At 50.5% G+C, this 25600-nt stretch overlaps 1 protein-coding gene across 5 annotated transcripts in view; it reads left to right on the forward strand.

The window, feature by feature from the left end:
• Positions 1 to 25600, forward strand: part of PUDP (pseudouridine 5'-phosphatase) — a 365242-nt gene that overhangs the window by 12393 nt on the left and 327249 nt on the right. The window lies entirely within an intron of this gene.

The raw sequence follows: 25600 nt of genomic DNA on the forward strand, positions 1-25600 counted from the left end.
TGCGTGACACCGGCCCTGGGGTAGTTTCTGGGGGAGACGGGCTCGGAGGCCCGTGCAGTCGTCCGGGTGCATGACACCGGCCCTGGGGTAGTTTCTGGGGGAGATGGGCTCGGAGGCTCGTGCTGTCGTCCGGGTGCGTGACACCGGCACTGGGGTAGTTTCCGGGGGAGATGGGCTCGGAGGCTCGTGCGTCGTCCAGTTCTTCAGGCCACAGGTCCAAAATCGAGGTGGGGCCAGAGCTGTGCTCCCTCCCAAGGTTCCAGGGGAGGGCCCTTCCTGCCTCTCCCAGATCCTGGGGGCTCCGGGTATTCCTGGGTTTGTGGCCATGTCCCTCTGATCTCTGCCCCGGTCTTTACGTGGCTTCTCCTCTGTGTCTGTGTCTCCTCTTGTGTCTCTTATAAGGACATCCGGCATTGGATTTGGGACCCACCCAGCAAATACAGGATGATGTCATTTTGAGATTCTTGATGTAATCACATCTGCAAAGATCCTTTTTCCAAATAAGGTCCCATGCACAGGCTCCAGGAGGGCAGGGCATGGGTACATCTTTTTGAGAGCTACCACGTACCCCACTGCAAGGACGCAGAGGGCTGGCATGGAAGGGAGAGGAGAGGCTTGATTCAGAGGCTGTTTAGTTCATGGCGGGGTTTGCAGGGACCCACGGAGACGGAGGTGGCCAGCATTCCTTTCCACCTTTGGCTGAACAGCAGTGTCTTGTCCTGAAGTACACACTGGAGGAAGCAATAAATAAAGCACAACAGAAGTGAGGGGTTCTGTTGTGGGCACGTGCACACGTGGAGTTTCAGTCGTCTGAAAGTTTGGCAACTTTGAGATGGATGTCATGGAGGGAAACTACCATGGTTTCCCACTTGACGCAGAGAAAACCCTTGAAGCTGACACCCTGCCAAGAAAACCAAAACAGATGGCCATCCGTCTAGGCCCACCTTTGTCTGGTGGCAGTCCCTGGAAGGCAGTTCGCGTTGCTATCTTGAAGCCCCCCTTCCCACTGGCAGTGCAAACACGCACAGAGCTGGATCATGGGTCTGGGAAGGCAGGATCTGGAAATCAGCTACATTGACTTCCACCCATCTTGTACTACTATGTGTCTTGCTTTGCTTTGTTCAGTTTTGCATGGAAATAGAGAAAAAGAAATGAATTTGGGAGCCAGGAGGAAAGCGTGACCGGACACAGAGGGGGCAGGTCGGGATCCTTCATCATTCTCAGGCTTCCCATCGACCCTCTGATTCCTCCTTAACCCCTGCACCAAAGCCTGCCATTTTGGGCCCAGCCCAAATGGACATGTCAGCGTGCAAAGTCCTCCCATGCCCTTTGAAAGGGTCTGAGTCCTTCAACGAGACAGGGCATTGTAGGCGGAGGGAAAATTACAGGCTGTTCCCTCAGATGAACTGAGTACGTGACACTTCCCAGAGAGGCGGTCATCGCTTGGGAAGGTGTTTGCATGCAGTTTTTGTTTTCCTGTGGGGACTTGGGACAGGCGGAATGCTTACAGCGCAAAGAGAAAGGCACAGAAGGGCTCAGCCTGACTGTGGAGGCTGGCGGCAAATCCGTGAGCAAAACCCTGACTGCTAGACTGTGTTCTCCACGGAGGTCTGGATCTAGGTCAGTTCTGTGGACTCTTTTGGTCTGAGCACTTAGAACAGTGCCCAGACATGGTGTGTTTATCAGTGGAGAAACCTTGGTCATTGCATACCTCTTGGTGTGGATTAGCCGCTATATACGTACATATATATACAGGGATGGGGGGACGCGCTGGATCTGATGTATGTGTGAGACCACTCCCTTCTCCCCAGACTCCATTTTCAAAAGAACGTGGCTAATAGCGTAGAAACGACAGCAGAACTTGGGATATCACTGGGTGTGTGCCCTGTGATCTTTGAGTGTTGTTAACTGTGGTTAATGAAATGTTGTGCTGTAACTAATTACATCCTGGCACCTCTCTCATATAGACTTGCCTCCTCTCATTATGTTCAAAGCCCTGGTTACCACAACTGCCGAAGGCCAAGGACTCTCTTTCCTACCTACCCACGTAAGAACCATGTTCACCTTGTCATTTCACCTGGAGGAACTCATAGTCCACCTGCATTTAAATGCAATTAAACCTAATACCCAGTTGCCAGTTACAGGAAAGAGATGAAGGGGGCTTGAGCTGGGAACTTGTAATCTAATTTATAAGTTCTTGATTCTTCATGGAACCATCTCGGTGGGCCTCGCCCTCTCATCTGATAGCTGTCTGGATTTTGTCCACGACATCACTTGTGTGCACTGACTCTAGCCTGTAAATGAAGGGCCTTATATAAGTTGGGTGTGTGGTACTCGGGTGATGGGAACGCGTGTCCCCGGGTAGAGGTGTTCTAAGTGGAAACCGGGTACCAGATTCACGTTGAGAAAACCCGCTCATACACGCGGGGCTGTTGTATTTCCGAAGGTCCCCGCCCACCTCTGACTGAATTTGGGAAACTCCATTCCCCGATCAGCTTGGAGTGCCGGCAGCACGGGTCAGCCCTGGGGCAGCGACTCTCCCCCTCGGTGCCATGGATGCCCTTCCTTCGTCAGTCTCTGCTCTTCTGTGGCCGACGGACCCACACCGTCTCAGGTCCCTAATACCACCGAGGGACGGAGGGCCTCTCTAGAACTATTAATGTCAGTAGACCTAAGCCATCACCGTTAAGAGGCCGTAACAGCGTCTGATTCTATTTACAATTTCTTTTATCAACTTAAACACCTTTATGGTCATTAGACGACACTTAAAAAGCCAGTGGGTTTTATTTCCTTGTTCAGTGGTTCTGTTGTACGAATTAACAAATGGAATCTCTTTGAATAGCAAACAATCACTTTGGCCTAATAAATGAAGTTGGTAAAAATGATGAATGTGAAGTTCACTTGACTGTTCCAGTAGCGTTCCCATAATGTCATCTTAAATTGTGAGTGAAGGTTAGTAATTTGAGTGTGCATTTCGACGTTCATTTACAGCGCCGTTGCCCCAACAGGCCAGATTCAGTTAAAGAGCGTAAGTCATAAAATATTAAATAGCACAGAGGAATTTATTCGGCGGTCTTCCTTCTTCTAAGTGTCACTGAATATTTTGGGCACCGAATGAGCTACCTGTCCATCAGGGAGAACTCATGGTCTTCTACCACGTTCTTTCCATTGCCACCCAGCCGATTAGATTTTGCATTTCTTTAGCATACATGTAAATGTCTTTCCACTTAAATCCAATACTCTTTGAACTCAACAAGAACTCTACATTCTCATTATACTTCCCAGGTTTAAGCAAGTCCTAAGGAGGGCTGTAAAGATGACATCTGATTGAACGCTGGCCTTTCATGTACCTTGAGTTAGAGTAACAGCTTATAAGGCGTATACTGACATGGGTCAGAAACTGAACACGCAGTCAGCCTTCACTCTCTGCCCAAGGAGCCTCTGCAGGTTCACAGAGAGATCGCCTCTCGTCACCTGCCACTTTCCTGCTGGAAATCAGGATGCAAAGCTTGTCCCCTTTGGTCAAGAACCTTCGCACGTCGCTACTCTCGAATACCAGCAACATACCCTCCATGGAAGGAAGGACCCACACCTTAGTGCTCTTGGGATCTTTGCAGAAATCCTGGGTTGAGTTCAGTAAAATCTGAGATGTATAAACCAGTTTCTAGTACGTGAGCATATTCTGTTGGAAAGGATCTTGATTCTTATTTCTTGACTATTCTCTTAGGACCTCCCCCTGAAAAACAAGATCTACAAGGGTAGTTTTAAGTGGTTGGTTGCCTTTGTCTTTGACAGAAGGAAATAACCAAATAGATGAAGATCTATAATGCTGTGTTGTAGACAGAATTGTGTCTCCCCAGGAGGCACATGTTGAAATCCTCACCCCCCCCAGGACCCCAGAATGGGGCTGTGTTTGGAAGTGGGGTCTTTAAAGAAGTGATTAAGGTAAAGTCAGGTTCCTAGGATGGGCCCTGACCGCATAGGACTGCTATCCCTATAAGAAGAGGAGATGAGAACACAGACACGCACAGGGGGACGAGCACGTGAGGACGGGGGAGAACGTGTACACGGCTGCAACAGCAAGCAGCCTCGGCCCCGCCTGGATCTCAGACTCCCAGCCTCCGGGACTGGGAGGGACAGGCGTGGGTTGTGGCAGCCACCCAGCCTGTGTTCCCTTGTTGTGCCAGCCCTAGCAGTCCACCCAGGAATGTGGAAAGTTTGGTACTGTGAGGGGACTCAGCAATCTCGACCGCCGTTTTGTGGGCAGACTGTGCCAGGGCGGTGGACAGCGAACGCCCAGGGCTGTTCGGGGAGTGCCGCGCCAACAGGAGTACCGCCGAAGTTTGTCCGGTCTTCCTTTCTCATCTTTTCACACTTGAGTTTTCTGACGTTCCTCCACCCCCACCCACGCAGGAAAATAAGTGAACAGAAAGCACTCCCAAACGGCCACAGGAGGATGCCGGTGACATGTGACCCTTTGTGTCTCTCAAGGTGGAGCTCTCTGTGCTGTTCAGCGCTGATTTCACCTCAGTGTGATTGCTAGATTTCGCAATGATTTGCATCGCCCTCAATCAGAGATGTTTCTGGCATTGTCTCCATCTTAATGCTTCCACTGGCATCCTGTTGGCAACAGGGCCTGTGGAGGGGATTCCTTCGTGTACCGACAGTAAGGGCAGAAACGGGGGAGTAACAGGAGAGCCGCCGAAGGGCAGATAACGAGATCTGTTCTTGGAGTCGGGGGAAGAACGTCTTTAAACTTTGCATTTTGTGGAGGACATCGCCTGGCTTTCATTTGTTCAAAAGGTATAAGAATCTATGGATTCACCATTAAGCCGTGAAGCCCGGGGCTTTGGGAAGCTAATTCTTCACAGAATTTATCCATCCAGGCTATGAGAAAGACACATCCATCTGGAACACCGTGGTCATATATTTGTCTCTTCAAATTCAAGAAGAACTTAAATTACTGACATTCACTAAATGCAAGTGTCATGATGTGTCAGTGGGAAATGGGAAAAAAGAACCCGGTGATTAATAAGGTTTACACATGTGTGATTATGAGGTAGGGGTAAGAAAGACCGAGGCCACGGTGTTCTTTTACCATCTGGTGGACAGCCTCGGGGAAGCTGAAACACGTACTTTTGTGAGCTCTCTGTAGCTGCCGTTGACCTTGGGTGGTGAAAGCCTGTGTGAATGAAATGCTAAGAAAGGTTTATTGGTAGACTGTTTTTGATGTGCTCAAGAGTCCTGTCCAGGGGGGCCTGGATGGCTCAGTCGGTTGAGTGTGCGACTGTTGATTTCGGCTCGGGTCGTGATCTCGGAGTGGTGAGGTCAAGCCCGTGTCAGGTTCCGTGCTTAACGGGCAGTTGGAATCTGCTTGAGATGCTCTCCCTCTCCTTGTGCCCCTCCTCCTGCTGTGAGCAAAATAATAATTGCTCTCTCAAAAATAAATAAATCTTGCTCTCTCAAAAACAAATAAATCTTAAAAAAAAAAAAAGTCATTATACACAAGTCCAGTTAAGAAAAAAATGAAAATAGACGGGCGAGAAGGTTTCTTGTGGTGTTGGTTTCCCGTTGCTGGAGTAACCCCTTACCACGAACCAAGTGGCGTAAGACAACGTAAATGTGTTAGGTCGGCGTGGTTGTGGAAGTCAGAAATCCCATATCAGTCTCCCCCGCCCCGGGCTAACATCAGGGTGTCCACAGGGCCGCATTCCTTTCTGGAGGCCCTAGGGGAGAATCGATCCCCTTGCCTTGTCCAGCCACTCACCGGCTACCCCTGTTCCCTTGGCTCAGGGCCCCTTGCCTCGTCTGCAAATCCATCAACACGCCCCGCGTCTCTGACCGTTCTTCATTAACATTGGTGTTTGTAGCCAACCACTCCCCTCCAAGCACGGCTTTCCTCGCACCCCATAGGTTTGGGGGTGTTGTGTTTTCATTTTCACTCATCCCACAGTATCTCCGAGTTTCCCTTCTGATTTCTTCTTTGACCTTTGAATACACAGGTGTGTTGTTTACTTTCCATGTATTTATGAATTTCCCCATTTTTTTCCTATTCTTGACTTCTAATTTCATTTCGTTGTTGATTGGGGAAATCCGATGCATGATTTCAAGCCTTTGTAAGTTTATGGGGCCTTGGCCTCGTATACCGCCTTTTCCTATGTTACGGTGCCTTTTCCTGGAGAAGGTGTGTAATGTTACAGTTGGATGGAATGTTCCATGGGTGTCTGCTAAGTGCATCTGGTTGGTGGTGTTTAAGTAGTTAATGGCATTAAATCTGTTCTTCTATTTCCTTGCTACTTTTTAATCTAGTCCTATCCCATATTAAAAGTGTGGTATCCAAATCTCCAACTGCTATTGTTGAATTACCTATTTCTCCAATTTTTTTTTTTTTTTTTGGTCAGTTTCTGTTTTACGTAGCTGGGGCTGGGTTGCCGAGTTCATGCATGTTTATAATTGCTGCATCTTTGGAATGCGGAATGACCTCTCTATAAAATGTTTCTATTAGATTTCTTTGTGTTGTTTCTAGTAAAAGTATTTGTCTTGAGTCAGATCTCGTGTCTGCCCCTCTTCTGGTTTCTGTTTACATTGGCTCTTTTGTCCATCCTTTAAACCTGCTCCACCTTGCGATCGAAAGTGTATCTTATAGATGCCTTATAGTTAGGTCATACTGTTTTTCTTTCTTAAAATCCATTCTGGCAATCTTTACGTTTTAGTTGGGAGGTTTTAGCCATTTACATAAAATATGATTTTTGTATGTCGTGTTGTTTCTGTATGTTTTATTTCGTTGTCGTTCCTTTATTTCTCCCCGACTGCCTTCTTTCACGTTAACTCGGTATCTTCTAGCGTACCGTTTTAATTCTCTTGTTGTTTCTTTTATTATATGTCTGTCTAGTTTTTTTCTTCATGGTTGCTCTGAAGATTACAGTTAGTAACTTAACATGTGACCATCTAGTTTGCATTACTGCCAACATAATTTAAAAAGTATACAGAAACTTTGCTCCAGTCCCACCCCCTCCTTTGCGCTGTGATTGTCGTTAGGATGACATCTTTCTACACGATGTGCTCATGAAGAGAGATTTATAATTATTGCTTAATGCATTCGTCTTTTATACGTCAAATAAGAAACAAAGATTTACAAATGAAAACACATTTATCTTGTCTTTTATATAGCCCCGTGGGCAAAATCACCCCCCTCCGTTTGTGAACCATTGCTTTAAGGTATAAAAATAGTGTTACAGCATCCCGATGGAACATAATTTACAAAGACTGCCAAAGGAATTTTTGAGTTGGTCATTGGCTGATGAACCAAGAAACAAACATTCATGTGTAAAAAGTATTGCATATTTAAGTATTTCCAAACTGTGCATGAGGATATTTTCCAAAACAAAAAATAAATATGGATCATTCTTGGGTTGCCTGCCACCTTCCAGTGAGAACTTCTCTCGGTGTGGTAAGGTCTATTCAAATCCTAAAAACGATGCTGATGGGGAAGGGACATATATGTGCAATTGTCACAGGACTCTAGGAATACTGTCAGTTTGACCTGGGGAGAAGTCTTGTAGGAGAAAGTGGCAGAGTTTTAGGAGGCTCAGGTGTCAGGGGGCATTACATACTGTGGGGACCCCTCTCTAATGTGACACCTCCTACATCTGCGGTGGTTTGTGAGTGGGCGATCAGAACGCGAGTGTGCCGTGTGGACAGCCTTTCCAAGTGATCCAGGAAGAGATGCGGAGCCACATCTGTGAGTCCTACACCCTGACCTCCCATGGGGGTGCTCGGGGATGGCCACTGGTACCAGGTGGGAGCTGCGGCCCGCGACTCTTGCCGGGGGAGCCCCCGTGCAGAAGCAGGGGCGCATCAGTGTGGGGCCCCGTAGCACAGCGGCAGCCTCCTTCCAGAAACAGGAAAGCAAGCTGTCATCAGCATGTGCACCTTCTGAGAGTCCGCTTTGAAAATCCATGTGGGAAAGGCAGGAGACGGGGCGGCCGTCCATATCTGGCCCTACGAGAAGAGTCATTTGAAAAGCTTTTGTTTCCATACGCTTTTAAAAAGAGAGAGAACGATATGCCCATACGGAGCGTATATCCATGTTACTCCCATCTTTCTGGGCTCTCTCCCCTTCATTATGTGTATCAGCTTGTTGTACAAATGGATGTGAACACACTTGACAGGATTTAAGCCTTGCTCTTCTTTGGACAGCTCACCCTAAAGAGATCATGTAGCTCCCTTGAATTTATGAGTCTACGCCCAGGCTCTTTGTCCCGGAGTACCATCCGGTGACTGTGGAGGGAAACCATGACACAGCACGCCGGAGGGAATGCCCTCCCCGTGGGACAGGCCCCAAGGTTCTGATGCAGCCTGCAACCTCCACTGGCCCCAGCCCCTCCCACCCACCTGTCTCCCCTGGGCCACCTCCCTGCGGGTCCTTTCTGTCTGGGGAGCCCCACCTTTCCATGCATGGAGCAGCCTGTCACTCCGGGAGCCACGGGGCCTCGAGCCTCTCTTCACTTGTCCCCGCCAGCCTGCCTTCCCCTGCCTTCCCCATAATTAAAGACAAAAGAGGAGTGCAGCCTACTTTGGGCCAGGATGATGTGGGAGTGTACAGATGACTGCGCAAACTCCGCAGAGTGTGTGGTGCATCCGGTGGTCCTGTGCCTCGAGCCTGGGGAAGTGTGGCACTCAGGACTCTGAATGCACGGGACGTGCCCTTTAAAGACAAGGCCCGTGAGGGTCTTTACTTCCAACCTCACTTTACAACAACCCCCGGGCGTGGAGCACGTCCTCTGTTGTGGACAATTTCTACGAGTATATTTCTTTTTTTTTTTTTTAAGATTTTATTTATTTGACAGAGAGAGACACAGCGAGAGAGGAAACACAAGCAGGGGGAGTGGGAGAGGGAGAAGCTGGCTTCCCGCTGAGCAGGGAGCCCGATGCGGGGGCTCGATCCCAGGACCCTGAGATCATGACCTGAGCCGAAGGCAGATGCTTAACAACTGAGCCACCCAGGCGCCCCGCTACAAGTATATTTCATCCTCAAACAACCTTAGGGGACAGGGAGCATCCTCCTTATTGCACCATTGAGTAAACTGAGCTCTCAGTGAGTTTTTCCTTTGACAAGGTGACACCTCTAGGAAGTGGCCAAGCCAGCATGCGGATCCATGTCTGTCTGGACCCGTTGTCGCTCTACGTCCTCCACGGGCAGAGCTTCCTGCAGCTTCCTCGGTGCTTGCCCCCCGAGACGCCCCTGCTTGGAAAGATAGCCCCCCACGGCGCGGAAGGCGCAGCCGGTGATGACACCCGCCCCCTTGCCCACACCTCTGTCCTCCCTGCCCGCGCGTCACAGCAGGATGTGCTCATGTCACCGGGCAAAGCATGCTCCTGTCCCCAGACGCCAGAGCCACGTTGACACAGCCTCCGTGGGGGCAGCCGCCGTCAGGAAGCAGCGTCGCCCATTTCCACCTAGACTGCGACTGGAACCTGACACTCCCAACGCCCACCTCGCAGATTTCCCAACCCAGAGAGAGGTGTCTTTGTGGCTTTCAGGCTCTAACACTTTGTCTTTCTCTTGGCTGCTCAGTTACAGATGCCATCAGATCCTGCTCAGCGCCATTGTGGGCATTCCTTCCACCAGCTGCAGGGGCTGAGGGTCCTCCTAGATTTCGATGAAGCGTGACACGGGGCAGATGAAGGATAACAGGCCTCTTCAGGGACAGGTTCCCTGTAGGAAGAGCAGAGATTCATGTCCCTGTAGGACTCTGGAAGCTCATGGAACCCTCCATGCCCCAGTTTGGGGAGTGCTGCTCCAGGTTTCAGAGAAATCTTCGGGGAGAATTCACCCTTGGGTGACTGCTCGCTCGTTCCCAGACTCTGGTAGCACTTTCCGTTCAGTCCCTCCGCTGAATAACTCCAGGCTTAGGGGGTACCACAGCAAAGTGTCGCTGCTCCCAACTTCCAGATTAGCCTTTCCAGCGAGAGAGAACGAAACGGGGCAAACGTGAAACCTGGAGCCTGGGTTTGCACACAGAGGACGCATGGGGTTAAGGAGATGACCCTGTGCAGCCCATGTGAGAATCCAGGTGCTGGCACACATCGGCTGTTCTGGGAGAGGAGGTTTGGGTAGAACCCGGGAGCCCGAGTGAGGAAGGCAGGGAGGCCCGTGACTCTTTCTCTGCCTCGGTATGGTGTGGACAGCGTGCCCACCGGCTTCAGGCTGCCCCTCTGAGAGCTGGCTACGGCGTGCCCCTAGTACGTACCACGGACGCCGGTGACAGATTCCAGTGCCACTCACTCCGGGGGGAGTGGCAGCGGTTACCACCCCTCTTGTACTAATCAGGCTGCGTCGTGTCACGGCCGTGAACCCTGACGGCACGCTAGCCCCGCGGTTCTCCACTGGGCAGGCGTCAGACGCTTCCAGAGGGCTTGTTACAGCCCACAGGGCCAGGGCCCCAGGCTCTGTGGCTCGTGGGTACAGGTGGATCCCAGAGTCTGCATTTCCCCTCTAGCTCGCAGGGAATGCTGGTGCTGTCGGGCCGCCCAGAGGAGCCCAGCTGGAGTCCCCGTGCGCGGAGCTGAGGGTGCGGCATACAGAGGCCTTGTGTTGAAGTGACAGCTCGCGGGATGGCACATGTCAGTGTGTTTCAATGCCCGATGGCCCGTGGGCACCCCTGGAATACGTCGCTGAAAATCACAGAGTCTCCGTTTCTTAGTTTTATTTATTTTATCCATTCATTTATTTCATTTTCTTTATTCTAAACTGGCCTAACAGCGTTTATGGATCAGTTACATATCATTAAACGTTAGGAAGGAATCGGCACCTTGTAGAGCAAGTCCAAGGCTGAGTTTGGGAGATGTTTTTAACTTGAAAAGCACTTTGTTATCACCACCAAATCCCACAGGAAATTCCCGGAATTTCCCCCCATTTTAGAAGATACTGTTCTCTAATGTGGCAGTTTCTACGAGCTCAGTAAATGTCGCCCTGTCTGCTTTTTGCCGCTCTGCCTCCGACCTTCCCGTTCTCCCCGTCGTTCTGTTTCCCGGGACCCATGCTGCATCCCAGCACTGCTGCCGCTGGTTTCACAGCCAACTGATGCCAACACCTGGCCTTTCCCCATCACACTAGTACCTCTGTAGGGGCAGGAGGAGCAGAACGGCATGCCAGGTGCACAGGAAGCAGAAGACACTGAACCAGGGAGGCCTAGATGCAGGGAATAGATGATCGTATTTGTCTGCTTTTTACCCGTTTGTAAGAAAGGGGCTGGGGTCATTTATCCTGTGGTTTCTGTGAGAAGTGCTCTGTGTGATCGTTGGGGTACCTGTACTTGACCTGCTGCACCCCCTGGCTCACTGAGCACACCTGTACTTGACCGGCTGCACCCCCTGGCTCACTGAGCACACCTGTACTTGACCGGCTGCACCCCCTGGCTCACTGAGCACACCTGTACTTGACCTGGCAGGTGTCCAGGGCCACCTGGGATTTCCCTAGGGAAAGCTTAGGCGACACCTCAAATCCCGGGAAAGTATTTCTTCCTAGGCCAAAGGTACGCGGCAACACTGCTAAGTCTTTTGTCCTTGGGGACGGATGGCACGGTTTCTAAAAGACAGCTTTCTTTCTGGTGGGCCGAGAACCATCTTCATGGAAGCGGGCGTTTGTCCCTGCATTCTCGTCCAGACAGCCAGGGGCTGACTCCAGGGACAGCTCTGTATTCAACAATAGTAGGACCACGCTGTGCTCCGCATACCCTTGTTGACCTTGTACTGTAAACAGTAGCTCTCAGTGTCTGTTGTACTCAAGGGAAATCTAAATTCACCTGTCCTGTTCCTACAACAGCCTTACTATTAAGGCAGCTCTGAAACCCATGGACAGGGCAGTGTTTCACGTGTTGGGTGATTTTTGCATGTTCCCACAGCTCCCCAAAGTCCTGTGCCCCTCCATAATCCCTCCATCTCTTCATCCCATCCCAAGGTAGCTGCCAGTCTGTCTGTCAAACTGTGGATTAGTTGGCACTTTGGAGAACCTTATCTGATGTCTTTCATTGCACGTAATTGACTGGAAACTCATTCATGTTACCGCGTATACCGATAGGTTGTATTTTCCTTTTTATTGCCAGTGCTTAGACGGTCGACGTTCAAGAAACCGCCAGACTGTTTACCGAAGTGGTTCCTCTGCTGGGTTGTGTGTTAGTTTCTTATTGATGCTATCACAAATTATCACAAATGGCTTCATGGCTAGTGGCTTGAAACAACACACTATTGTTATCGTACCGTTCTGGAGGCCAGAAGGACATCAGTCTTGGTGGGTTAAAATCAAGGTGCTGACAGGGCCGCATTCCTTCTGGAGGCTCTGGAGGAGACTCCATGTTCTTGCCTCTCCAGCTTCTAGAGGCTGCCCGCATTCCTTGCCTTGTGGTCCTCCCTCTGCTTCTGTGCTCAGCCCTCCTCCTCTGACTCTGACCCACCGGCCTCCCTCTGTATGGACCCTTGGTGATAACATCGTACTTGCTGCATAATCAAGGACCACCCCCCACCCCCATCTCAAGACACTTGGTCACACTGCAAAGTCCCTTTTGCCTCGTGAGCTATGATAATCACAAATTCTGGGGATTAAGTTGTACGCATTTTGGGGGGGGGCTGTTATTCTGTCAACGGCAGGTTGTTTTTGTCTCATCCTTGAGTTGTAACGTTAGGTTCTCTGTATATTCTGGATGCAAGTCGCGTGCACGTGTGTGTATGTGTTGTAAATATTTTTTCCTCCATCTGTGGCTTGCCTTTTGTTTTCTTACTGGTGTCTTTTAATTTTGATGAAAGCCCCTTTATACACGCGTTCTCCTATGACTCTTGCTTTTTGTGTTCTGTGTATGAAAACTTCATATAACCTAAGATTCCCAAGATGCCTTGTGTTTTCTTCTACAAGTTTTATGGTTTTGGTTTTATATTTAGGTTTATGATCCTAAGCACCAGTGTTCATTTTTTTCCATTATACAGGTATATTTCCGTACATATATGTGTGATCTAGCAATATTTTTTGAAGCAGTTCATCTTTTAAAGGACTTAAGGATGCCTGGGTAGCTCGGTTGGTTAAGTGTCCGACTCTTGGTTTTGGCTCAGGTTGTGATCTCAGGGTCGTGAGACTGAACCCCACGTCAGGCTCCATGCTCAGCGGGGGGTGTGCTTCTCTCTCTCTGCCTTTCTTTCTCTAAAATAAGTCTTTTTTAAAAAATGAGTTTTAGAAATTGAGTATGGATTCCCAGGGAAAAAAAAGTCCTTAGAGCAATACCCACACCTACTAAGTGGAATAATTGATAATGACAGTGGATCATGCCGAATGCAAATCAAAGGTTTTACTTTACAAAGGATGACTCGGATTATTATTACTGCTCCTTATTTGAAGCAGTCACATTTATTACTCCTTTATGGTTCAAAACCGATAGTTTACAGCCCAGGGAAGCAATACATCCAATACTTAAATACTTTTCCTTAAGCCTGCTAGAGCAAGCAAGATTCCAGTTTGAAGCAAATATTACCGTGACTCGTAATTTCGTGCTTGTTAATTCATTTCTGTCATTCACATCCCTACATACAAGGAAGCACTACGTTTTACATGGAGGCTCATTGGTAAGGGTTAAGTAGCTAGCACAGAGTCAATGCAAACGTCTCTCTCTCCCGTGTCTCACGGAGTGTCAGTGGCCGTGGGCGAAAGCACCTGAGTGCCTACCGCGGCTAAGAATCTGCCGTGTTTGCTGGAGAACACGTGACCGTCCTTCCCTTCCTTGTATGTGCTCACCGTCTTGTTTTCCTTCTCCTGTCCATACTGGCAGGAGTCCCGTCCCAACACACCTTCCCTGCCTGACTTCCTCATGCATGTCCAGGAGGACCTTTCTTGGCCACCCACGCATTGGGGTCAGTGGACGGTGACATTTCAGCAGGTCTTGAGAAAAAAGGGGATTGATATATCGGCATTTTCTCAGTCATTCTTTTTGCAAAGTTTCTCAAACCTTTGTAGGTGTTTGCTCCTTTGTTTACTTTTTTCGACAAACATTAGTGAGCTGTTTGGTTTGACATCACAGATTGATGTCACTTCCAGCAAGACCTGTTTAGGCCTCAATCATCAGGTTTTTCTCAGGGCCTATCACACAGTAGGTACCCAATAAATATTCTTTTAATTGAATTGACCATATTTCGGGCATGTGCCATTGCTGTATACCGAGGATCGATGTCTGGTTCTAAAGATTCTTCATCTGGCTTTGGCTCCATGGTGCATGTCATATTTAGTTTTATAACACAGGATGTTACTGATTTATAGACATTTGTTCCAGAAGGACCTCTGTGCTCAGCCATTTGAAACTTGGGCTGAATTTTAACTTTTGAGGGGAAAAATCAGTTTTATGGTTGGGTTGAGCTTCAGTTTATACCATTACAGGTTTTTTTTGTGTTTTTTTTTTTTTCCAGTATCCAAAGCATAAATGAAATAATACGTGGTTAGCAGTGAAGAACAGTGAGCGGATAATATTTTTGGATCACCAGTAATTAAGCAAATTGAGCAAACAGTACAATTAAATATCCAGGTAGCTTTATTTTTTGTTGTGGTTTATTTCGCCTGCTGTTTTTTAGTGGAAGGAGATCTGGATAAAGATTTGTGGGAATCCTGAAAGAACATAGTTTCTGTTTGTGGCTTTCCACTGCACTAGATTCTTGGAAAGCTTTTTGGTGGTTGGTGGGTGTGTGTGGGGGGGGGTTACTTCCTTTGCCTGTGACATAGTTACCTCTGGTTTTTGTTTGGACCCAGCTTCAGTCCGCTAAGGCTTTGAAGCGTCCCCCACAAACCACCGTTCTTATGGCAGAATCCTCATGATCCGTAGCAGGATAAGGGAAAATGTGCGGACGGGGTTAGCTGGCAGGCCTGGAGCGCGGAGCAGAGGGTCAAACACAAATGCAGCTGTGTTCATGCCCACAGCGGTGCAACAGCTCTTTAAACCGCTTTAATGTTCCCTGACTGTTGGAGTTCCTCCAAGTAAAGACCTCCTCATCCTCCTACAGGGTCTTTTTGGTGTGGAGGCGGCATGGGGATATTCCCTCCTGAATGGCCATAAGCACAGCAAGGCTCAGAGGACGCAGGTGTTCCCCGGGTGAAGAGGCCTACTGGGGTGGGGGGGGTGATTTATTGATTTATCACTGGGGTGAACAACGCCAGGCAGCAACCGAGATCCCACCACCTGCCTGGGGATATGATAAAGGTTTGCTTATGGGTCGCTGGGTGGCCAGGAAGAGGTGGGAGCAGGCTGGCAGCATCCACAAAGGGCCCGTGGTCCCCGATTTTTGACTGGCTCAGGGACTGTTTCCTTTAATGGGATCTGAATGTCTGGGGCAAGCCAGCACACTTTCTGCCCCTTCACAGCTCAGCAGGTAGCTTTCCGTGTTGGCATCTCGTGTCCTTTAGAGACATCTGCCCCCTGGGGTTGCATGCTCCGGCTTCCCCACCTTGGGTCATGGTCCAGAGGCAGAGGACAGCAACCTTTGGAATGTTGGGCAAGGATGCGTGTCAGGCAGCCGAGACTCCGTGAGCTAACAGTGCTTGGGCCGTAGGTGACGGCACAGCTCTGGTCCTCAGCCCCCCACCCCCACCGCCCCCCAGCAGCTAGCCTAGACACCAGCCAGAGCGCATCCTCCGCAGCAGGCCCTGCTCACCACCGGCTCAGTCTGCAGCGACTGCCGGCCTTCAGTGCAGGAACAGCCACCAAAACCAGATACGCCCCAAACCATCACATAGGACGCCCGCTTCTAGACACACACCTGCTCCCTATCCCCAGCCTGCATGTTCTCATCGGGGGCTCTTCGCGACTTCCACACTTCCTCTTGTAACTTAGGACTTTGACACTCAAGGAGGGCCTCCTTTCTTCCCTTCCGAGTCTCTACGAGAGTCTGGTGTTTCCATACCTCCCTCTGTCCTCCTTCAGCTGGTCTGGCTGTTAGAGCCTTCCTGCGATACCTGGGCTGACCGGTGCTCCCAGCAGACATGCTCCTCTAGTCCATACACGGACATGGCCCGCCCCGGCCTTGGTGTGTCACAGTGGCCAGGGCAGGCCAGTGGACAGACGGTGGCTAGCCTGCGCCAGCGGGACCGCGCCTGGGAGCCCCTCTGAGCCACACAGTAGCTCCGTCAGGAGGATCTGGGCCGCGTGCTGTGTGCCAGGAGCGGCAGGGACAGCACTTAGCACCTGTTGCCTGGGGTGTCCTTACAAAACAGCCTTGCCCTTAGGGTTCCAGGAATTATTACGCAAGCTTGGCTGCCTTAGGAAGTCAAGAAAAGCCCAAGGCCACTGAGATAACAGATCAGATTGAGTGCTTTCAGACGGCTCCGCTCCTGTCTCCTGTGAATCACCAGGTTTCCAGGCCGGTGACCTTCAGAGCTCAGGGTTTCACATGGCTCTACCAGTGACCCAATAGTCCAGTTTTGGAAAAGGACTCTTCGTTTGTGATGATGTCCTTCATAGGGCCGCAGCAAGCATGTTCGCTCGGGGGAATCAAAGGCCACCCTAGAGCATGCAGATGGTGAATGCGAGAATTTGACAGCATGCAGGCAGCAAATGCGGGAATTTGAGTAGCTGTTCTCAAAACAAGGCCCCCAATGAGAAGCTATGACTTTGGGGTTCACTGGTCACAGTGCTAGAAATTGTTCTCTTGATTTCCAGTGAAGAGAAAAACGAGCCGATTAACTAATTCTTTCAATACGGTATTCTCCAGGAAGCTGTCTATACTTTTATTCTTTAAAAGAAAGCGTAGCTGTTTAGGTGTTTTTTCAAAGCACGTGCGCCCTTGCCCTGTGTAACCGTGCTGTGCAGAGCATCCCCTGGCGAGCTCCTTCTCCGCCCCCGGGGACACCCAGTAACTCCGGTTCACCGACAGCTGCAGTTGATTGAAGTCGGTTGCTGGTGTTAACTTCAGAAGGAATGGGGCACATTCAGAATTTCTTACTTTAAAAAACCTTTCTTCCACTAAAGAAGTATTGACATAGATCTCATTTGGGGGCAAAGGAAGGAAACGGAAACATCAACATTGGGATTAATGTCATAGGCGATTTTTTCCCTTTATTTCTGCTCATAAATCTGTATGTGTCATTATTGAAATTAAGCTTTTTTAAAAGTTGATCCGTTTTTAAAATCACTGACTTTATAAAGCACAGGGCTTCAGTAAACATGTTATGTTAGCTAAGTGGTTTTCAACTTTAGCACACAACCCACTCGCCTGGGGGTGCTCGAAAAAACACACATTGCAGGGCCCCACCCCAAATTCTGAGTCTGCAGATCTGCAGTGGGACCAGGAATGTGCATTCCTGGTACTGCTTCTCTGGGGACCACACTTTGAGAATCCGTGCAGAGAATCAGAAACTAGTGGCAGAATATCTTAGGGGAGCAGAATCAGTAAATAAGAAATATCAGTTTAGGGCTCCTGGGTGGCTCAGTCTGTTAGGCATTCGGATCAGGTCATGATCTCAGAGTCTTGGGAATCCTTGCCGAGCGGTGAGCCTGCTTCTCCCTCTGCCTCTGCCCCTCCCCCTGCTTCAACTCCTCTCTCTCTGACAAATAAATAAAATCTTAAAAAAAAAAAAAAAAGAGAAAAATATCTGTGGAGCAGTTACCAGAGACCTGCTACATGCTATCGAAACAGCTTAGAGAAATGACACCCCCACATTTATCAAGCGGTATTCTATGCTGGGTATTTGTTATTAAAGCTGTTTCACAGTTAAAATATGGAGTGTTCACCCCGTTCAAAAACACTGCTACATTTGTGAGTGAGAGAAAGCCGTCAGTCAGCTCCGTCTTCATCTTCTGATCTGCCCCATTGTGACAATTTGATTTTCACTCAAGATGGGCTCTTCCATGTGAAAATGTATTTGTATCTTCAAGGAACTAACCTGTCAGACCAAACACTGGCTTTTGGTCACCCCACCCCCTTTTCGTAATTCGAAATAATAAAAGTATGACTGTTTGGGAGATAACATTGTTTTGAGAGAAAGCATTCAATTGCTTTTATTGTGTTTAGATTTTTCCGTTACCAATTTTAAAATGTATTGTAACGCGTATGCTGTGTGATGTATATATACTCTCATTGGGTTGGGGTCTGGGGCAGGACCCAGAAGCAAACCCATAGCTCTTCCTATAGAGAAGTGTGTGAAGATTCCCACTAAGTAAACATCAAACCCTCCTCGTGCGCGTCCAGGTCAGATTTTGCTGCTAAATGATGAAGATGTGTCAGCTTGGAGAAGTTTATGGATTAAGGAATTGGAAATGAGAGATCATGTTCATGTACCAGGCCGGGCAGTTAGTTAACAAGTATTTCTTAGTTCCATATGCCTGGAAGGTGAATACGTTGCAGAGAGTTGACAGTGTGGTGTTTTGCTTTTTTAAGTTAGATATGTCTCAGGAGGCCCTGTGACTTGTCAGATTAAACAGGTCTTTGCCCTTTTACTGGAGCATTGCTGTCCGGAGAGAAAGCACATCTTGTGGTCTCTGAACTCAGGGATGATTACTAGTTACAAGTCCTGCCCATCAGGTGCAAGGCAGGCTTTCCCACAACAAGGGTTCCACAGAATGATGCTGGAGTCACCCCTGGCCAGGTGCTGCACTCAGCTCGGCATAGACTATTCCACGTATCTGACACAACCCCCCCGGAGGGTGTGTCATGGCCCCATCACTGCCCTGGTTCTGCAGAGATCCGTAACCCACGGCCCAGCTGGGGGCTGAGCACCTGTTGGCAGATTTCAGTGGCTTGTCAGCTGCAGGACAGGATTGCAGACCCAGGTACCTGGCTTCAGAGAAGCCTGCTGCCGCCCACACCTAGCGTCTGGTCACACCCAGCCCTGCAGGCCCACGGTGGCTAGGTATCGCTGCTCCCCGGGCTGAAACTACAAGTCGTGAAGCTTAAAAACCCATCCCAGGACTGTCAGCCAGTGGCCGAGCTGGGAATTTACTGTTCACCTTTCAGATTCCTGATGCTCACACTTTTCTCCCAATACCTCATTCCAGGTCTGGTCTGGGAGCGAAAATGGGGATGGGCAGAGAAATCAGGTCTTATTTTTTTTTTTTTTAAAGATTTTATTTATTTATTTGAGAGAGAGCGAGCGCACAAGCCGGGGGAGGGAGCGGCAGAGGCAGAGGGAGAAGCAGACTCCCCACTGAGCAGGGAGCCCGACTCGGGGCTCGATCCCAAAGTCTCAGGATCATGACCTGAGCCAAAGGCAGACGCTTAGGTGACTGTGCCACCCAGGAGCCCCGAGAAATCAGGTCTTACAACACATGCTTGTCAGTGCCACGTTGATTAAGGCGTTTTCTATGAAGCCACGCAACTGCTTGTTTTTAAACTGGAATTAAGCGCCTGTTTGCATGGCCTAGGAGCGCAGCTTCCTGCAAGGGAGACATGGGGAAACACCCTCTCGCCGTCATCTTTGTGGGATAAGTTGCAGACTGGCTCTGGGAGCCAGGGATGGACTCAGCAAACATTTCAGTACACTGTCGGTGAGAAGACAATGATACCATTATAGACCCCCAGCCTCAGAGGCCACCGCGCATGGCCTTCCTTCAGGTACAGGAGCAGGGATGCCCTTCTGCATCAGTTCAGTGAGTTTAAACCTAAACGCCCCGGTTCCCCACCTGGGAGGGCAGCATGGTACCCATGATGACACGTGCCTTGCGGCCACCGTGGCCGTTTTGCCAGGGTCCCATCCCCCGTCTGATGCCCTCTTGTTCCCGCTTACCTGATCAGCTCACCTGCAGCGGCTGCCCAGGGCCCCGTGGGCTCCCTCTTCCAGCCCGGACGGAAGTTGGCCTTTCCAAGGAACGTTTCTCCAACACACCTGAGGACGGCAGCAGCTTCTGTCGCTGTGACATGTTACAATGACGTTCTTGTGAAGAATAACACAGAAGCAAGTTGCAAAGCTTGGGGCTCGCTCCCTCGCTTCTGAACAGGGGGACCCCATGCCCCCGACAAAAAGATGGCATCCTTCTTGCCCATCTTTGGAAGGGTTTCATTTCAAACCGCTGTCCCTTTAATTTCTAACTGTGCTGTCATGCGCTGGCGCGGTCACTGTTGGGCCCGAGGAGTTTAATTACTTGTTCAGAGCCCCGCTTATTCGCCGAAGACTTGGGATGATTTGATCTACGTTGTGGAAGAAAGTGGTCTGCACCGTCTCCTGCAGATTTATAATCCCACAGCTCGGCGTCTTTTGAATTAAAAGCTCTGACACGAGGCTTTAAATAAACACCGTTTAAAGCGTTTTAAAGGCCATCGCGATGTTGCTGTCTTTGGGATTAGTGTTTCTTTCACACCCCTTCCTTCTCTGTCGTCCACGTGCGTTAGCAGGCGTCCCTGAATGCTACGTCCATCTTCCGCCAGGCTTCTGCTGCTTCTCCTTGCACGCTCAACTTTGCTTTTTAGACCCCACACTGGTGTCTCGCTCACTTGGTGCTTGGAGTTGATGTCATAGCTTGGATTTCCTGGGAAGCAGAGTCTGAGTTGAAGTTTAGTGTGCAGGCTATTTATCCAGGATGCTTATGGAAGGTTCTGACCCCCTCACAGGGCTGCACCCATAAGGAGCACTCGGGACCGGAGACCCTCGGCCACAGAAGGCTTGAGAAGGCCTTTCTGCTGTCGATAACGAGGAGGAGCCATCCTTCCCTCCATTGTCTGCCTTCTTCAGGAAGAGTACGTGCAGGTGCAGCGTGAGTTCTAGAAAACCCTGAGTCACTCAGGTGCCTATCCGACCGTCCGTGGCTTGTTCTACACATGACCCCGAACAGTTTCCTTAAAGCCTCACCATCTTTTGTGGCAGCAAAACAAAGCAAAACCAACACAGGCATTCCCTAACGTAGAGGTCCTGTGTGAACCTACAAGGGTGGGGAAGCTGAGGTCTGTTTGTTCTGTGCATTTTCCAGGGCCACAGGAAAGTTCAGCCAGTGCTGGGCAAGCAGGGTTTCCAGATAGTTCACGTGCTGAACATGAAATTCTACCTGATTACTTGGCTCTGGGGAGTTTTGCATCAAAAAGCAGAAGGAAGTGAAAAGCTCTTTCTGCTGCTGATTGCTGTCAAGACCAGGCATCCCACCACGGGGCTGAGGGTCCAGGACTGGTCCAGGGGTTGGAGGCCACAGCGAGGTCCTATTGCAACACATTCAGAGGGGTGGTGGGACGAATAGCAGGTTTGGTAGCCAAGGGAAGCAGGTATGGGGGCTGGGGGGCGGCCCACCCTGAAAGCTGAAAGAAGAGCCGGGGTCCCACGGAGCAGCCGGTGCCCATCCCGAGAGCCCACGGGGGAGACAGCCAGGGTGCCTGCCCAGCCCCAGTGCAACCAGGAAGAACCAGAGATCCTCTACAGGTGCACTGAGGCCACGGGCAGGATCCCCCAGCAGGTGCACTGAGGCCACGGGCAGGATCCCCTAGCAGGTGCACTGAGGCCACGGGCAGGATCCCCCAGCAGGTGCACTGAGGCCACGGGCAGGATCCCCCAGCAGGTGCACTGAGGCCACGGGCAGGATCCCCCAGCAGGTGCACTGAGCCCACGGGCAGGATCCCCCAGCAGGTGCACTGAGCCCACGGGCAGGGAACGGTGATGTCCACAAAGCCAGCAGCAAACAGGTGGTGGGTGCGCCGTACTGCGCAGGCATCCCTTGCCCTCCCGTGGGAAAGATGCACACAGACTGCACCACGACACCGCCACAGCCACAGCTCACAGGAGGCAGCACCACGCCTCCTGCCATCTGCAGGCTCGGGGATGCTGCAGTGTGCACCGGCGGCCCTCGGACTGGGCATCGGGGAGGAGCAAATGTGTCCGGGTGAAAGTGGCCGTGCGCGGGTCACACCCTGACAGCTTTCAGAACCGATTCGGGGAATCACAGATAGGCATGCACGCCTGTGTGCACATCAGTGCACGTGAACACATACATGAGTGTGAACATCTCTGTACGTGTGGATCCATGTGTGTGGATCCCTCCCTTCCAGCACATCTACACCCGGGTCTCCCCTCTCTCTGCCTGTACCCCGTCTCTGCCTCACTGTGTGCTGGGTTCCCCAATACCATCTCCCATGCAGAAGGCGAGGTGGTCTTGTTATCGGGTCAAACCATAGAAATTCAGTCTAGAATGTGCACCGTTCATGTTGCTTCACGCCCCGCACATCGGCCTTACTGCTGAGATGAGAACAGGGTGGTCCATCTCCTAAACCAGTCAGAATCAGAAATCTGTGTTTTCCAAGCCGTGTGTGACCAGCCCCCGTCCATCACCTCCTGGCTTCGGCGAGTGTCCAGCCCAGAGCGAGGCCAGGGCCCTGAGGACGCCTCCCAACAGAACCTTTCTGCATTCCTTTGCGCACCTGGGCACAGGGTCACCAGCACACACTCAGCCCCCTGTGGCTTCCCTGGTCTGCAAACGCTCGCCTTTGGGAGGTATTCATTAGTTCTCAGGCACTTTTCCCCACGCTCGGATTTTCAGTGAACTGATCTTTCTCCAGGGATCCATGATGGACACAGTGATGACCATCACGGTGACACCTAGCATTAAGGAGCCCTCCCCGAGACTCGGATACCCGCTCTGACAATGTTACTGAGTGTTCAGTCCTCACACTAGTGTTATCGTAACTCATGGGGGTAATAGTGCAAGTATCACTACTATTAACCTTATTTATGTATGAAATAGATGAGGACATTATCGCGGCTCACGGTATTAGCAGTTGCTCGCATCACTACTGTAAACAGTGTTTATGCGTTAAATATATGAGGACATAAATGTAAATATACTGAGTACTATTTATCATGCTCCGGTTAATTTACTATGCTATGTATTAGTAGTAATACTACCAATTATGACCAGTAGTACCCTTCGACGCTTGTTAACCCGAAAAGGCCCCAGGATGCTAAGTCGTCTGAGGCTTTACTATTTAGGAAATCTCCAGCTGAGATCCAGTTCCCAGACTGATCTTTCACCGTGACACGATACAGCCTCGTGAAATAATAGAAAACATGTGTATTGGTCTTTGCTCCCAGTTCCTGGCACAGAGCTCCCCAAACCCTCGAAATGTCCTAAGTGATAATAAGATCACTGGGAGCATCTCAGCTCTAATGTTTGCCGTCTGACCCTGGTTCCTGGTACGGAGCTCCTAAAGCCCTTGTCCTTCCCCGAGTGACGGAGCATCTTCTGTTCTGCAGAGGCCATCCTTGGGCGGGGGGGGGGGGGGGGGGGGGGCGCTCCGTGCCGGGGCTGGTCGGCACAAACACCAAGGCGTGCTGAGAACCTTGGAACTTCCATTCCATCCGCACGCTCCAGACGGGGGAGCAGGGCTGCAAGTGGGGTTGCTGATACATCATGCCTCTATGATGAAGCCTCCATCCTCCTAAGAGCCTCCCCGTTGGCGGACATATGCAGGTGCCGGGAGAATGGCACACTGGGGAGACCATGGGAGCTCCGCGCCCTTCCCCGCACACCTCACCTACGGCACCTCTTCCCTGTGCACGTTCTTCTGCATCCTCCGTGACATCCTTGCATAATACGCCAGGGAAGAGTAAGTAAACTTCTCCCAGGCTGGGAACAGTGGGAGCCACTCTAGCAAATCGGTGGAACCCAAGAGCAGGTCATGGGATCCCACTCCCATCTACAGCACAGGTGACAACCAGGACTTCGGATTGGCGTTGCACGGGGGGCTGGGGATACCACTCCCATCTACAGCACAGCTGACAAACGGGACTTGTGATTGGATTGCAGGGGGTGCTGGGGAATCCCACTTAAATCTACAGCCCAGGTGACAACCGGGACTTGTGATTGGCATTGCTGGGTGGGCTGGGGGATCGTACTTTCATCTACAGCACAGGTGACAACCGGGACTTGTGATTGGTTGCAGGGGGCATCGGGGTATTCCACTCCCATCTACAGCACAGTAACAACCGGGCCTTGTGATTGGCATTGCAGGGGGGTTGGGGGATCCCACTCCCATGTACAGCACAGGTGACAACCGGGACTTGTGACTGGCATTGCAGGGGGGGATGGGGGCAGTCCTGTGGCACTGAGCACCTTCTGTCTTCAGTATGACCGATACACAATATCCTCTTAGTTTCAGGCTTACCTCGTAGTGATCATATATTTCCATGCATTACAGAATGATCCCCACGCTTAGTCCAGTTAGCAGGTGTGCCGCATGCCTACTTACTACAGAAGTATTGAGTATGTTCCCTGCGTCGTGTTCGCCATCCCCATGACTTCTTTCATCCGTGCAGTGTGTACCTCCCCTTCGTCTCTTTCAGCCATCCCTCCCCTCCCCCCGTGACGACCGCCACCGTGTTCTCTGTGCTTAAGACTCTTTTTACTTTCTTGGTTTTGTCTGTGAAGTTTCACATGTGAATGAAATCATACAGCCTCTCTTTCTCTGAGTTTGCATAATACCATGTAGGTCTCTCCATGTCGTTGCAAATGGCAACATTTCATTTCTTTTAAGTAGTGTTTTCTGTATACTGTCCTGTTTCATTCATCTATTGGTGGATGCTTGAGTTGCTTCCATATCTTGGCTATTGTAAATAATGCTTAATGAATATGGGGTACATGTGTCTTTTTTTAAAAAGACTTTTTTAAAGATTTTATTTATTTGAGAGCGAGAATGAGAGAGAGAGAGAGAGAGAGAGCATGAGAGGGGGGAGGGTCAGAGGGAGAAGCAGACTCCCCGCGGAGCAGGGAGCCTGACGCAGGACTCGATCCCAGGACCCTGGGGTCATGACCTGAGCTGAAGGCAGACGCCTAACCGACTGAGCCACCCAGCCATCCCCTTGCATATATCTTTTAGAATTACTGTTTTTGTTTTCTCCAGGTCATTACCCAGATGTGGAATTGCTGAACTCTGTAGTAGCTGTGTTCTTAACTTTTTGAGGACCCTCCATAGTGTTTTCCAGAGTTTCTGCACCAGTTTCCATTCCCACCAACAGTATGCGAGGGTTCCTCTTCCTCCACATCCTGAGCACACTTGTTCTACTTGTGTTTTCGATACAGCCAGTCTGAGTGGTGGGAGGTGGTATCTCGTTACGGTTTGGGACAATTTACCTGTGGGACCTGACACTGCGCACATTATCAGAAGTGAGCTGGGTTGTCGGGTACCCAGCTGGTGTCATGGACTTGCTTGGTGTGGAGAGCCCCCCTACCCCCCACACAGCGGGCATCAGGAGGGCTCTCAGTGGGGTTCAGTGAGGGAGCGGTGGAGGAACACAAGTCTGGATAGACGTGCTCCTTTCTCACGAGGGAACTTCCCAGCAGCACACCCATGGCCAGGTGCACCTGCTGTGCTCCCTGCCACGGGGGAGTGGAAGCATGCCCACCAGTGCAGGGTTGCCCACACCAGCCCTGCGTGCTGCCCGCCCGAGGCCGCTTCAGTACCAGCTGATGGTGTCACGTGATGTCGGATGGCCATCACTGCCCCAAGCGCACATTTAGGCTCAAATACATCCGTGTTTATATCAGAGAGTGTTGAACAGTAAAATGGGCTTCGTTTCTTTCCCCATTTTTAACTTTGCAGACCACAGCTGCAAACACACCGCAGCAAACTGAGGGGTGGCGACCCAGGGCACTGTTGTCCGAATGCC

Source organism: Callorhinus ursinus, unplaced genomic scaffold (genome assembly GCF_003265705.2).
Source record: "Callorhinus ursinus isolate GAN/ISIS: 27379988/994484 unplaced genomic scaffold, GSC_fseal_2.0 scaffold16, whole genome shotgun sequence".
In the NCBI taxonomy this organism is placed as follows: domain Eukaryota; kingdom Metazoa; phylum Chordata; class Mammalia; order Carnivora; family Otariidae; genus Callorhinus; species Callorhinus ursinus.